Here is an 11,733-nt window from a genome sequence, read left to right as displayed (position 1 = left end):
TGGTCCAATTTTGCAACAATTATTTGGGAGGTCCTTCACAAAAAAACCTCCTTTTGGGCACTCGAAAAATGGAAAATGGTTCTTTCGTCCAAAGAAAAAGAAAACTTCCTTAGGCAACATTGTTTTCCATTCCAATATGCACCCTTGTGCACAATATGAGATCATTTGAACAAACTATGCCATGAATGTGGCCATAAGATTGATCATTTGGCTTGAAAGCCATTGATCTCCACACGTGATAGCTCGTTTCTGAGAACACTTTTTTAAAATAATTGCCATATTACAAGTTTATAATTTTTCCTGGGAACTTGCCCACATATAATGACACAATGCGAAGGTTTCCCAATTTTTTGATTGTTTTTGAATTTTTTATGCCCATTTCAAAATGCGGTCAAAACGGCGGGAATGACCGTTCCTAGCTAGTGGTTGAATTTTGGAAAAAATATTGTGTTTCTCTGATTAAATAGATACTTATGTACCTAGAAATGATTTTGAAAAAAATAAAGAGCAAACTATGAGGCACCTGCAGTTCAAATTTTACCCACTTTCTACTGAATCGGCGGAAATTTGTCTTTTTCACGAGAGGTGGATCGAAACTTTTGACACCCAACCATTTTGTCAATTGTGCATTATATATGGCCTAATATTTCATAAAATTGATTTGGTCTAATTTTGCAACAAATACATGATAGGTCCTTCACAAAGAAACTCATTTGGGGAACTCAAAAAATAGAAAATGAATTTTTCATTCAAAGAAAATGAAAAAAAATTTAGGCAACATTGTTTTTATTCCAAGATGCAAACTTGTGCAAAATATAATCTCATTTGACCAAACTATTTCAAGATGCAAACTTATGCAAATATATTCTTTTTTTTTGAATTTCTCAGGTCACAAAATTGCTGACATGATTTTAACACGTTATTTTTAGTCAACTACGACCAATTTAGATGGTCATAACATCATACTGCATTATGATTGGTCCATAGACGTGTCACGCGGATCGTGCATCAAGCACCGTTGGATGCTCGCTGATCCAACGGTAGTCCTCGATCCTTCCACACCAACCCTAGCTCTATCCTCGTGGTAATTTTTCATCCACCCCCCCCACCTCCTTTCTTTCCCACCGAACCGCTCGAATCCCTCTCTCTTCCTCTCCCTACGCGGCCACTCTGCTCTCGCACCCAACCCTAGCTCCCGATGATGCGCCGCCGCCCACCATCTTCCCCCATCGTCTGCCTGCTTTGTCGCCGCCCCCACTGCCACCATCGACGACCCCCCGCCCCCACCGCCCCCGCCGCCCCCTCCGCCCTCTACTCCACAGCCGGCGCCCCTAGCCTCTCCTTCTCCCCTCTGCATCCCAGATCCATTCGACCGCGGCGACCACCTCCTCCCACGGCCACCGTGCCCTCGTTTCCCCTGTCCCTACTTAATCCGCGCACTCAACCCCGTCACCGCCGCCGCCTCTCCCCATACCCTCGTCGTCTCCTCTCCAACAAGGCTTAGCTCGTCGAGGTAAGCACCGGTCGCTCAAACCCACCGCCGTCCCCTCCCCGTCTCGATCTAAGCCTGAAGGATCTGTGGTTGATTGCGTCCGCGCAGATGGCCTCCGAGGCGGCGAAGGTGCCGGGGCCGCAGTCGGTGAACTTCAAGGGGAAGAGGGGAGAGCTCTGGGTCGCCGCGAAGAAGAAGAAGGTCGCCGACGAGAAGAAGAAGGACGCGGAGAACACCAAGGTCATCTACGCCCGCGCCAAGCAGTACGCCGGAGAGTATTAGGCCCAGGTCAGAAACGCTCGATCCAATGCCCTTTGCTCGTTCGTGGATGTTTATTAGATTCTCGCTCTGCAAACTTGCTACGCGCGGTTGTACCACTGATTAGGTTTTGCCGCGCTGCCATGTGGAATTTGGACTGTATTCAACTATATGCTTTACCTTCCTTCAGTCGATAGGGAAAGGCTGATCGGAGTTTACCAGTTCTATATGCGAGATTTGTTCATACCTGTCCATTTTTGTTTGCTTTTGTGATGTACATTACCGCGAGTCCACTGATATCTATGTAGAGTCGTGTTAGTTTTGTTTAATTCCTTCAGATTCTGTTTGTTTTGCTGTAGTCCAACATATGTACCACTACCACATAGGTCTAATCTAGCTCGATTGATCATTGACATGTTTGTGTTTCTGCCCGATGGAATGCTAATGTGGGTGTTGTGAGCAGGACAAGGAGTTGGTGCAACTCAAGCGTGAGGCCCGGATGAAGGGTGGGTTCTATGTCAGTCCCGAGGCAAAGCTGTTGTTTGTCATCCGTATCCGTGGGTAAGGCATCACTTGCCACTTGATCATTGCTATCTGCATTGATTTAGATTTGTGTGCACATGTTTTGATGTTAATTTTTTGAAATGTTTACTACAGTATCAATGCTATGCACCCAAAGACCAAGTAGATCTTGCAGCTTTTGCGTTTGAGGCAGGTGGGTTGATCAATTATTTGGTCCTATGAATGCACAGGGTTGGGTTCCTCTTTGTCGTACGCTAGTTGATCCACCTTTCCTTTCAACGGGGTTACTCATTTGTTCTATGCCTCAATTCATTTGGTATGACACGTGTGTCATTTGATTTATGCCTCAATTCACATCGATTCCTTTGCTTTGACACATGTGTATGTCTGGCTGATTGAATCCATAGGTCAGAGGTCTCGTGAAGGAGCACAATGACTCCTTCAACTACTTCATCACCAAAGGAATGGAGAACATCGTCAAGGCAAGTGACCGACCCATCCATTTTTCTTAGGCATGAAGCTGCTTTCCAATTATATTATATATGCAGATACTACCTCCTTTGCTTGTTTCCTGTGTTGCCTTACATGTGCTCTATTGCCCCTAATTGACTAAGATGGCTTGATGCTAATATCTTTGTGATTAGTTAGTAGTTAATGTAATTATCTTCATGTGTTATCCTTAGTATTGAGACATGTGAACACACACACTGTCTCTGAACCACTTCTTCTCTGTTTACCAAATTGCAATATGTAGGGCTTCCTAGTCTGAATTTCTAGCGACGACTAATTCATAGTTTCAGACTGAATCTCAATTTGCCTCTGATCTGAGCATGTGATTGACAAAAAGTGCCTTTTCCTAATTTTAGCGTTACTCTAAAAGTCTGAACCTGTTTGAATCACAACTTTCCTTTGTTTTCATTACTCAGGGACTTTGAAACTTCCCTTGTTATTTAGCCTCATATACTGGATGCTACTCGTTTACTGTTCAAGCCCAATTACCCAACCGATGCTATAGTATAGGGCTCATGTTGATGCTATAGTATAGGCATGTTAGCTGTCTGTATGTAATCTAACTTGCACAGTGTGTGTGTGTGTGTGTGTGTGTGTGTGTGGCATGCAGGGAGGTGGTGATCAGGTGAACAACATATCCCTGGAAGACCTCATGTGCGCAGTGGGAGCCGGAGAAGGAGGGCTGCTTGCAAACTGCGACATCTTCATGTACAGGTTATGTCCCGGTGTCCTCCTTCTTCCTCCATTGATTAGCTTATGTCCGTGATATTGTTTGGGTCTATGGCACACTTCCTGCATTTAGGTCTCCCTGGCAAAGGCAATCTACAACACACTTCTGGCTCACGTAGTATCATGCTTGGATCTGTGCACAAATTCACAAGTTTGGATGCATCATAGAACTTGTGGTGATGTTGTTTAGATTGCAGCAAGCAATAATTATGCTGTCATTCTCTTGCACTCTGCTATGCAGCTCTTGTTTACCTTAAATGCAACTATTGGTGCACTTGTTAAATGCCATTATTTGTGATGTTTGCTTCCTTTGCATGCATGGTTATACAGTTTGGTGCCCTCATGGCCTGAAATACATTGAATTGTGGGCCTCTGCTTGATATCTTGTTGCTTAGGGTTTTGTTTCGGGGTTTCTTAATGCACTCGTGCTTAATAGACTGCACCACAGAGGTCACCCTCATATGGATAATGAATCATTATCCTTTTTCTTGTATACTTGAGATGTTCCTAACGAATAATTTACTAGATAAACAATCTTGTTTGCAGTAAGAATTCTAGCATGCCAAAATCTATTGTCTATGTATGCTTCGGTTAATATGGACCTGAATGTCAAGGGCTAGCCAACCTGCTTAGCTAGATTAACATAACAGAAATAGTACACAACCAGCCAGCTCGTGTTTGCATTGCTGCCACATCGGCTAGCTAGATGCGATTGCCTAAGGGCTAGTCAACACATTTTACAGCATTCTGTGTTGTAGCCAAACACTTGCTCTGTATTCTGAATACTCTAAAAAACTCCGTTAAATTAAAACCATGGTATTGCGTACCTGCCAACTAAATTACCACAATTTTTAATACTTTGTTTTATTTGATACTTTGCTGTTAGATTTACTTTTATTTTGTTCCTAAACATTTTGTTCTACAATGTGCAGATGCTGGCCTTTCATTCAGGACAAAAAAGTGGGATGAAGCATAGTTTTACCTCATTGAGCTAGTTATGGGAGTAACAGAACTTGTATGTGTGCTAGTTCTGGGAGCTACTTCATTGAAATAATGCTGATCATTTTTGTGTGTTATATGATGTAGCAAAACTCGTAGGGCTCCTGTGATATACTTGGGCTGTATGTGTGTTATCTGATTGTAAACTTGATGCTGATCACATTTGTATGTGTGTTATATGATGTAGCACTTTGATGGATGATAATATTTGAAGTATTTTGTGTGTTTTCTGTGTGCCAATTTAAATACCAGGTATTTATTTGCGTGAAATAAAAAAATGAAGAATATTTCCCTATTGGCTAGGACCCAGTACTAGAACCTGACAATGGGGACCCACCTGACTAGTGAACCCAATTTAGAAAAAAAGAAAAAAATGAAACTGTTGAGACAAAAAGGCCATGGGCCAAAAATAAAAAGGCTGCAATGTTGGGCTTGGTCCATGAAGCTGACAAACAATTCACAGGAAAAATAAATATAAATGGGTTGAATTAATGGGCTCGGCCCATATAAACACCGAATTGGACCGGCTGATTCTTGTGCCACATCAGATTGCCACGCTGGATGCCTACGTGGCCTGAGGAGGTTGCTAGTGACCAAAACGCCACAGTAGACGTATTTTGGTCATAAACGTCTTCGACCATTCCAGAAGAAAGGTCGCTATAGTCAGTTTATGACGGCCAGCTTTTGACCTTATGTTTTTGGTCACAGAAAGGTCACAAATGGAAATTTGTGACAATTCAGTGACCAATAGTGGTGGTCACAAGTTGACATATTTCTTGTAGTGTATGCAAGGCAAACACATCCTAGATAGAGTCGTTATCCTTCATGAAATAGTCCATGAATTACACCGGAAAAAGTTAAATGGGGTGGTACTCAAAATAGACTTTGAAAAGGCTTATGACAAAGTCAAGTGGCCTTTTCTTCAACAGACTCTCAGAATGAAAGGATTTTCTGCAGAGTGGCGCGCTATGATCCATAGCTTTGTTTCTGGAGGTAGTGTTGCCATTATGGTCAATGATGACGTTGGACACTATTTCCAAACAAAAGAAGGGATTGCGACAGGGTGACTCGGTATCGCCCATGCTATTCAATATAGTGGCGGATATGCTAGCGGTCATGATTGAGCGGGTCAAGGTTGATGGCCAAATTGATGGGGTAGTAAATCATCTAGTTGATGGTGGTCTCTCTATACTTCAATATGCTGATGATACGATTCTCTTCATGGATCATGACCTCGAGAAAGCAAGAAATCTGAAACTGATTTTATTAGCATTCGAGCAACTCTCGGGTCTAAAGATCAATTTTCATAAAAGTGAATTGTTTTGGCGAGGCTCAAGACGAGGCCCACATGTACGCTGAACTGTTCGGATGCGGGTTGGGTCAGTTTCCGATCACATATTTGGGGATACCGATACATTATCGGAGACTCACAAATGCTGAATGGAAACACATCGAGGAGAGACTGCACAAAAGACTTAGCAGTTGGAAAGGTAAACTGTTGTATCTGGGTGGAAGATTGGTCCCCATAAATTCAGTACTTAGTAATATGGTACTATATATGATTTCCTTCTTCTAGTTACCGAAAGGAGTTTTACATAGATTGGATTACTTCCGATCAAGATTCTTTTGGCAAGGAGATAGTGAGAGAAAGAAATATCGACTGGCTAAATAGAGTGTGGTTTGCCGTCCCAAAGACCAAGGCGGGTTGGGCATTCATGACCTTGACGTTAAGAATAGGGCCCTCCTCGACAAATGGTTGTTTAAATTACTAACGAAAGATGGTGTATGGCAAACCTTCCTAAGGAGGAAATATGTGGGTTCCAAGGCGGTATCCCAAGTATATTGGAAGCCTAGGCATTCCCACTTTTGGGCAGGTCTAATGACTAGGAAGAAATATTTCTTCTGCTATGGATCCTTCTCGATTAAGGACGACTCGGAAATTAGATTCTGGGAGGACAAGTGGCTAGGAAATGCCACACTCCGGGAACAATATCCGGCTCTATACAACATTGTGCGCCACAAAGGTGATACTATCCCACGGTAATGGAATCATTTCCGCCAAATGTGACGTTCAGAAGAGACTTAATTGGACCCAGACTCCAATCATGGAATATCTTGCTCCAACGGTTGTCCACTGTGCACTTGTCACATGGGTCAGATGTATTCCGATGGAACCTCCATGGGAATGGACAATTCTCAGTGGATTCTATGTATAGAGCGTTACTCCTGTCTGATGTGCCAGTTGTTAATAACAAGAAGATCTGGAAGATGAAGATACCTCTGAAGAATAAAATCTTTGCATGGTATCTTCGTCGCGGAGTCATTCTCACTAAAGATAACCTTATTAAGAGGAATTGGCATGGAAGCCCGCAATGTGTATTTTGTCACCATGAGGAGACAATAAAATATTTATTCTTCCAATGCAAATTGGCTCGTTCTATATGGTCAGTCATTCAAATAGTTTCTGGCTTGTATCCTCCCTGTAGTGTTGCTAATGTATTTGGCAACTGATTACATGGGATTGATCACAGGTTTAGAACTCTTCTCAGGGTGGGAGTGCTTGCCATTATTTGGTCGCTTTGGCTATATAGAAATGATAAGGTTTTTAACGATAAAAGTACTTCTTTGTTGCAGTTTATCTACAGGTGTACCGGGACTCTTCGTTTATGGTCCTCTCTACCAGAGGCGGAGACAGTGGGGGGCGAGCGGGGGCCAGACCCCCCCCCCATGGTTCGCCCCCCCCAACGAACTCCAGCGGGGACTAGTACTAATAGTTTAGGCATAATTATCCGGCCATCAGGCCATTAGTGCATGGGCTAAACTCATGTCAAGCCCAAAACGCAAGAAGGGCCAAGGGCCGAGGCTGCAGCCTGCATACTACGCTGTATACGCTGGTAGCATCCACATCTCAATCGATCAACGATGAACGACACACACGCGACTAGCTTCCTGGAGACCTGGACTCTTTCGTCCGCGACGCGCCGCTAGCCGCTGGCGCTAGGGCTTCATTGACGCCGGCCGCCGGGCATCGTGCCGCCGTGTTTCGCCCGTCGTCGATTGCTGATTCGCGAAGCTGCCGCCGACCGTGCATCAATCCAGTACAGGAAGCCGCACGGAATCGCCACAAGCCCACACCGAATTCCTAACTGATCCTGTCCCGTGATCAGAGAAGGAGGTATTATTGTCAGGTTCATACTACTCGTCAGTTTGATTCAATAAATCAATTGATCAACTGTTAGTACTTACTACTTAGTGGTTAGTGACTTAGTATATTTTGGCACTTGTCACATCAATTCCAGATTACATATCTGCTTTGTACTTATATAAGAACTGCATAGGTCATGAGGAAGAAGAAGACACCACCGATAAGTAATTTTTTCAAGCCAATTGCTTCAAACTCTACAGTTGAAAATGCAAATGCAACTGTGGAGGTCGATGTCACAGAGCAACCCACCGATAACAGTGTCCCCAATCTCAGTTCGGTTGATATGCCACCCCCAAGCAAAATATTGAGGCATCTGTAGAAGTAGAAGTTCTAGAACAACAAAGAATCGGAAGCACACCATTCGAGCGAGACCCTGGAAAGCGCAAACAGATTTGGGAACTCCCTCTTGATAAGCAAAATGAAGCACGCCAATTCTATATTTCTGAAGGCCGATACATGCCATACATGAGAGAGTATCCATATAATGATGATCCACCAAAACATCGTCGGCGTTTCCAGTACAGTTGGTTCAAGGATTTTGAATGGCTTGAGTTTTCACCTTACACAAAGCGTGCATATTGCTTCCATTGTTTCCTCTTCTCAAGAAAGCCGATTGGGAAGTGCGGCTCAGAAACATTTACTGTTTTGGGCTTTGATAGGTGGAAGAAGGTGAATAATGGGAAAGAGTGTGCTTTTTTAACTCATATGGGTAAAGATGCTGGTTCAGCCCATAACTTCTCAGTTCGTTGTTATGATAATTTCAAAAACAGCATGACTCATATTGATAAGGTGTATGGGAAAGCAACCGCAAAAACGATTTTAGATGCAAGGCTAAGGCTCAAAGTTACAATTGATTCCATCCGGTAAGCAATATTTTTCTTCCATCTTATGTTACAATAATTAAAATATTATATCTTGTAGTATCCTAACAAAACAATTATATGACATGATGCAGGTGGTTAACATTCCAGGCTTGTGCTTTTAGAGGGCATGATGAATCTCCGGGATCCATTAACCGGGGTAATTTCCTAGAACTGGTAAAACTTTTGGCTTCTTATAACAAGGAGGTGAAAGATGTTGTCTTGGAAAATGCTCCTGGAAACGCAAAGTACACATCTCATCAGGTTCAAGAGGAAATTCTTGCTATACTTTCTCGAAAGGTGCAAAGAACAATTAGAGAGGAAATTGGTGATAGCAAATTTTGTATAATGGTTGACGAAGCTCGCGATGAATCCAAGAAAGAGCAAATGGCGTTGGTCCTCCGGTTTCCTGACACTGAAGGGTTCATACAGGAGCGTTTTGTTGATGTCATTCATGTGAATGACACTCTTGCATTGACTCTCAAGGAGACAATTTGCACTGTTCTAGCAGATAACAATTTAAATGTGGAAGATATCAGAGGTCAGGCCTATGACGGGGCCAGTAATATGCGAGGGGAGTGGAACGGATTGAAGGCTTTAATTCTGAAGGCGTGCCCTTATGCACATTACATTCATTGTATGGCGCATCAGTTTCAATTGGCCCTTGTTGCAGCATCACGAGAGGTACATGAAGTGCATAATTTTTTTCAACATGCCAATTTTGTCATAAATGTTGTTAGTGCTTCACCTAAATGCAATGATGAGTTACTAGCAAATGAAGCCACCGAAATTGCACGTGAAATTGAACTGGGGGATCTTGATACGGGAAAAGGGGCAAACCAGATAGGTTCTTTACAGAGACCAGCAGACACTAGATGGAGTTCGCACTTCAAGTCAATTAGGAGCTTGAGGAAGATGTTTGGTGCCACAATTACAGTCCTACGAAGTATAGCGAATGATCGTTCGGTGACACAATATTCCCGTGGAGATGCTGGAGGCGCCCTAAGGATAATTGTTTCTTTTGATTTTGTGTTCATTTTGCACCTCATGGAGAGGATTATGAAAATCACAGATGTCTTGTGCCAAACACTCCAGAAGAAATCTATGGACATTTTGAATGCATTAGATACACTCTCTAACACTAAGGTGCTCCTCGCTGATCTAAGAGAGGAAGGATGGGAACCTCTCATAGAGGAGGTTAAGACCTTTTGTGTGAAGGATGAAGTTGAGATCCCCGATATGAGTCGCAAGTATGTCCCTTACTCCCTTTCCTCTACTGTATAATAGAATAATATTGATCACATATGCTTTACTCTAACACATATACTGTATTTGTAATTTACAGGTATGTTGATGTGACTAAGTCTCGGAAGAAACATAATAACATCACGGTGCTTCACCACTACAAAGCAGATGTGTTCAATGTGGCGATAGATCAACAACTGGTTGAGCTAAATGACCGTTTTAGCGTTCAGACAACAGAGCTAATGACACTTTGTGCATCCTTGGATCCAAGGCATGACTCGTTTGACATATCAAAGATTTGCATGCTTGTGGACAAATTCTATCCAGCGGATTTTTCTAGTCAAGAGCAGGCTCGCCTGAAGTCACAACTTCCACACTATCAGTTAGATGTTTGCAACCATCCAGAGCTGAATTCTTCGTCATCACTGGCTGATTTGACCGTTGCATTGCATAAAACAGGTAAAGCCTCTGTGTATCCAATGGTTGATAGATTATTGCTCTTGGTCATCACTCTCCCGGTGTCCACTGCAACTGCGGAGAGAGCTTTTTCAGCAATGAAGATTATCAAGACACGTCTCCGAAGTAAAATGGGTGACGATTTTCTTCGACCTTACATGGTTGTATACATTGGGAAGGAAATAGCTGCAAAGTTCAATGTTAATGAGATTATTGATTTGTTTGATCGACCGGCTGGGGGGCGTAGATCTGCATTCAAACTAGTAGAAATGTAGTCTTTTTATTGTAAAGCTTATACTATTACATGTTTGATATCGATACAATATTCAAGACTTGAAATATTTTTGTGTTATGTCTCATGTGTGCTTCAATGTGTTCCTCGCCCCCCCCCCCCCCCCATGGTGAAATCCTGGCTCCGCCCCTGCTCTCTACAACGCGTGGAGAATCAATACTTGTTTACGGAGGTGTGTACATGATTGGAGGCTACGGCGAGGGATACTTTTACCCAACATGGGTGGCAGCATGATCTAAGGATTGGCCCCCCTCCACATTAGGCGTCATACGGACTCTACATGTTTCGTTGTAATTTGCCGTTTTATTTTTCTTTTGTGTGAGAGGATCTTATTTGACCGTGTGCAACTTAATTATGCAGAGGCCGGGTGTAATGTTTAAAATCTTTTAAGTAATAAAGCGCCCCTTTTCGAAAAAATAGATGGCAGCCGTCTAGTTCCCTATCTTCCACCGAGCATCGCAACGATGAAATCTATGAATGGGACCCGCTTGAGTGATCGCCCATTCACCTAGCAAGGAGGAGGAGGAGGAGGAGGGAGAGGTAGAAGATTACGAAGGGGACATCAATATTTTCTAATCAAATATTTTGTGGGAAAAGTAAGCATGTGATATTCATTCCCTCCAATCACTATATATGTACCCTGGTTGCTCAGATTTGTGAGATAGCTCCGACAAACCGAAGCGAGAGAGTAGATTTTAGGATCATGAAAAAGATAAGTGCTTCTTACCACTGGTATTAAGACATCTTTCGTGCCTAATGTACAACTGATAATGTTTTTTCTTTTAAACCTTGGCATGCACCTCTTTGCCGACGTTGGGTGGCACCATTGTGCCGCTCTGGAGGGTTCACTTCAATTTCCTCTCACGTTGCCACGTACATGCATTTGTGCCAATCTCCACTACTTACAAAGAACGTAAGATTCTCATTTCACCTCTCCTTCGTCCAACCTCCTTATATACGCCCCCTCCCCTTCTCTTCTTTGATTTTTTTCAACCATCTCTGGTTTTTCTCCCATCGATGTTCCTAAAATGAAATCGATTTTCCCACGTTTTCTTAACTTTCCAACTTTACATAGATGACAAATTTACTTTTGGTCGCGCATGGCAAATTTATTTTATTTGTCATGGCAAAAGTACTTCCCATGCATGGCAAGTTTTGCCTTTTC

At 42.9% G+C, this 11,733-nt stretch overlaps 1 pseudogene; it reads left to right on the top strand.

Moving 5' to 3' along the window:
- The first annotated feature begins 7,851 nt into the window (after nucleotides 1-7,851).
- On the top strand, nucleotides 7,852-10,551 carry LOC147984314 (uncharacterized; annotated as a pseudogene).
- Nucleotides 10,552-11,733: the final 1,182 nt, after the last annotated feature.

This window comes from Triticum urartu, chromosome 2A (assembly GCF_056163025.1).
Source record: "Triticum urartu cultivar PI428250 chromosome 2A, HENAU_Tu73, whole genome shotgun sequence".
NCBI lineage: Eukaryota > Viridiplantae > Streptophyta > Magnoliopsida > Poales > Poaceae > Triticum > Triticum urartu.
This window is presented reverse-complemented; position numbering and strand designations above follow the sequence as displayed.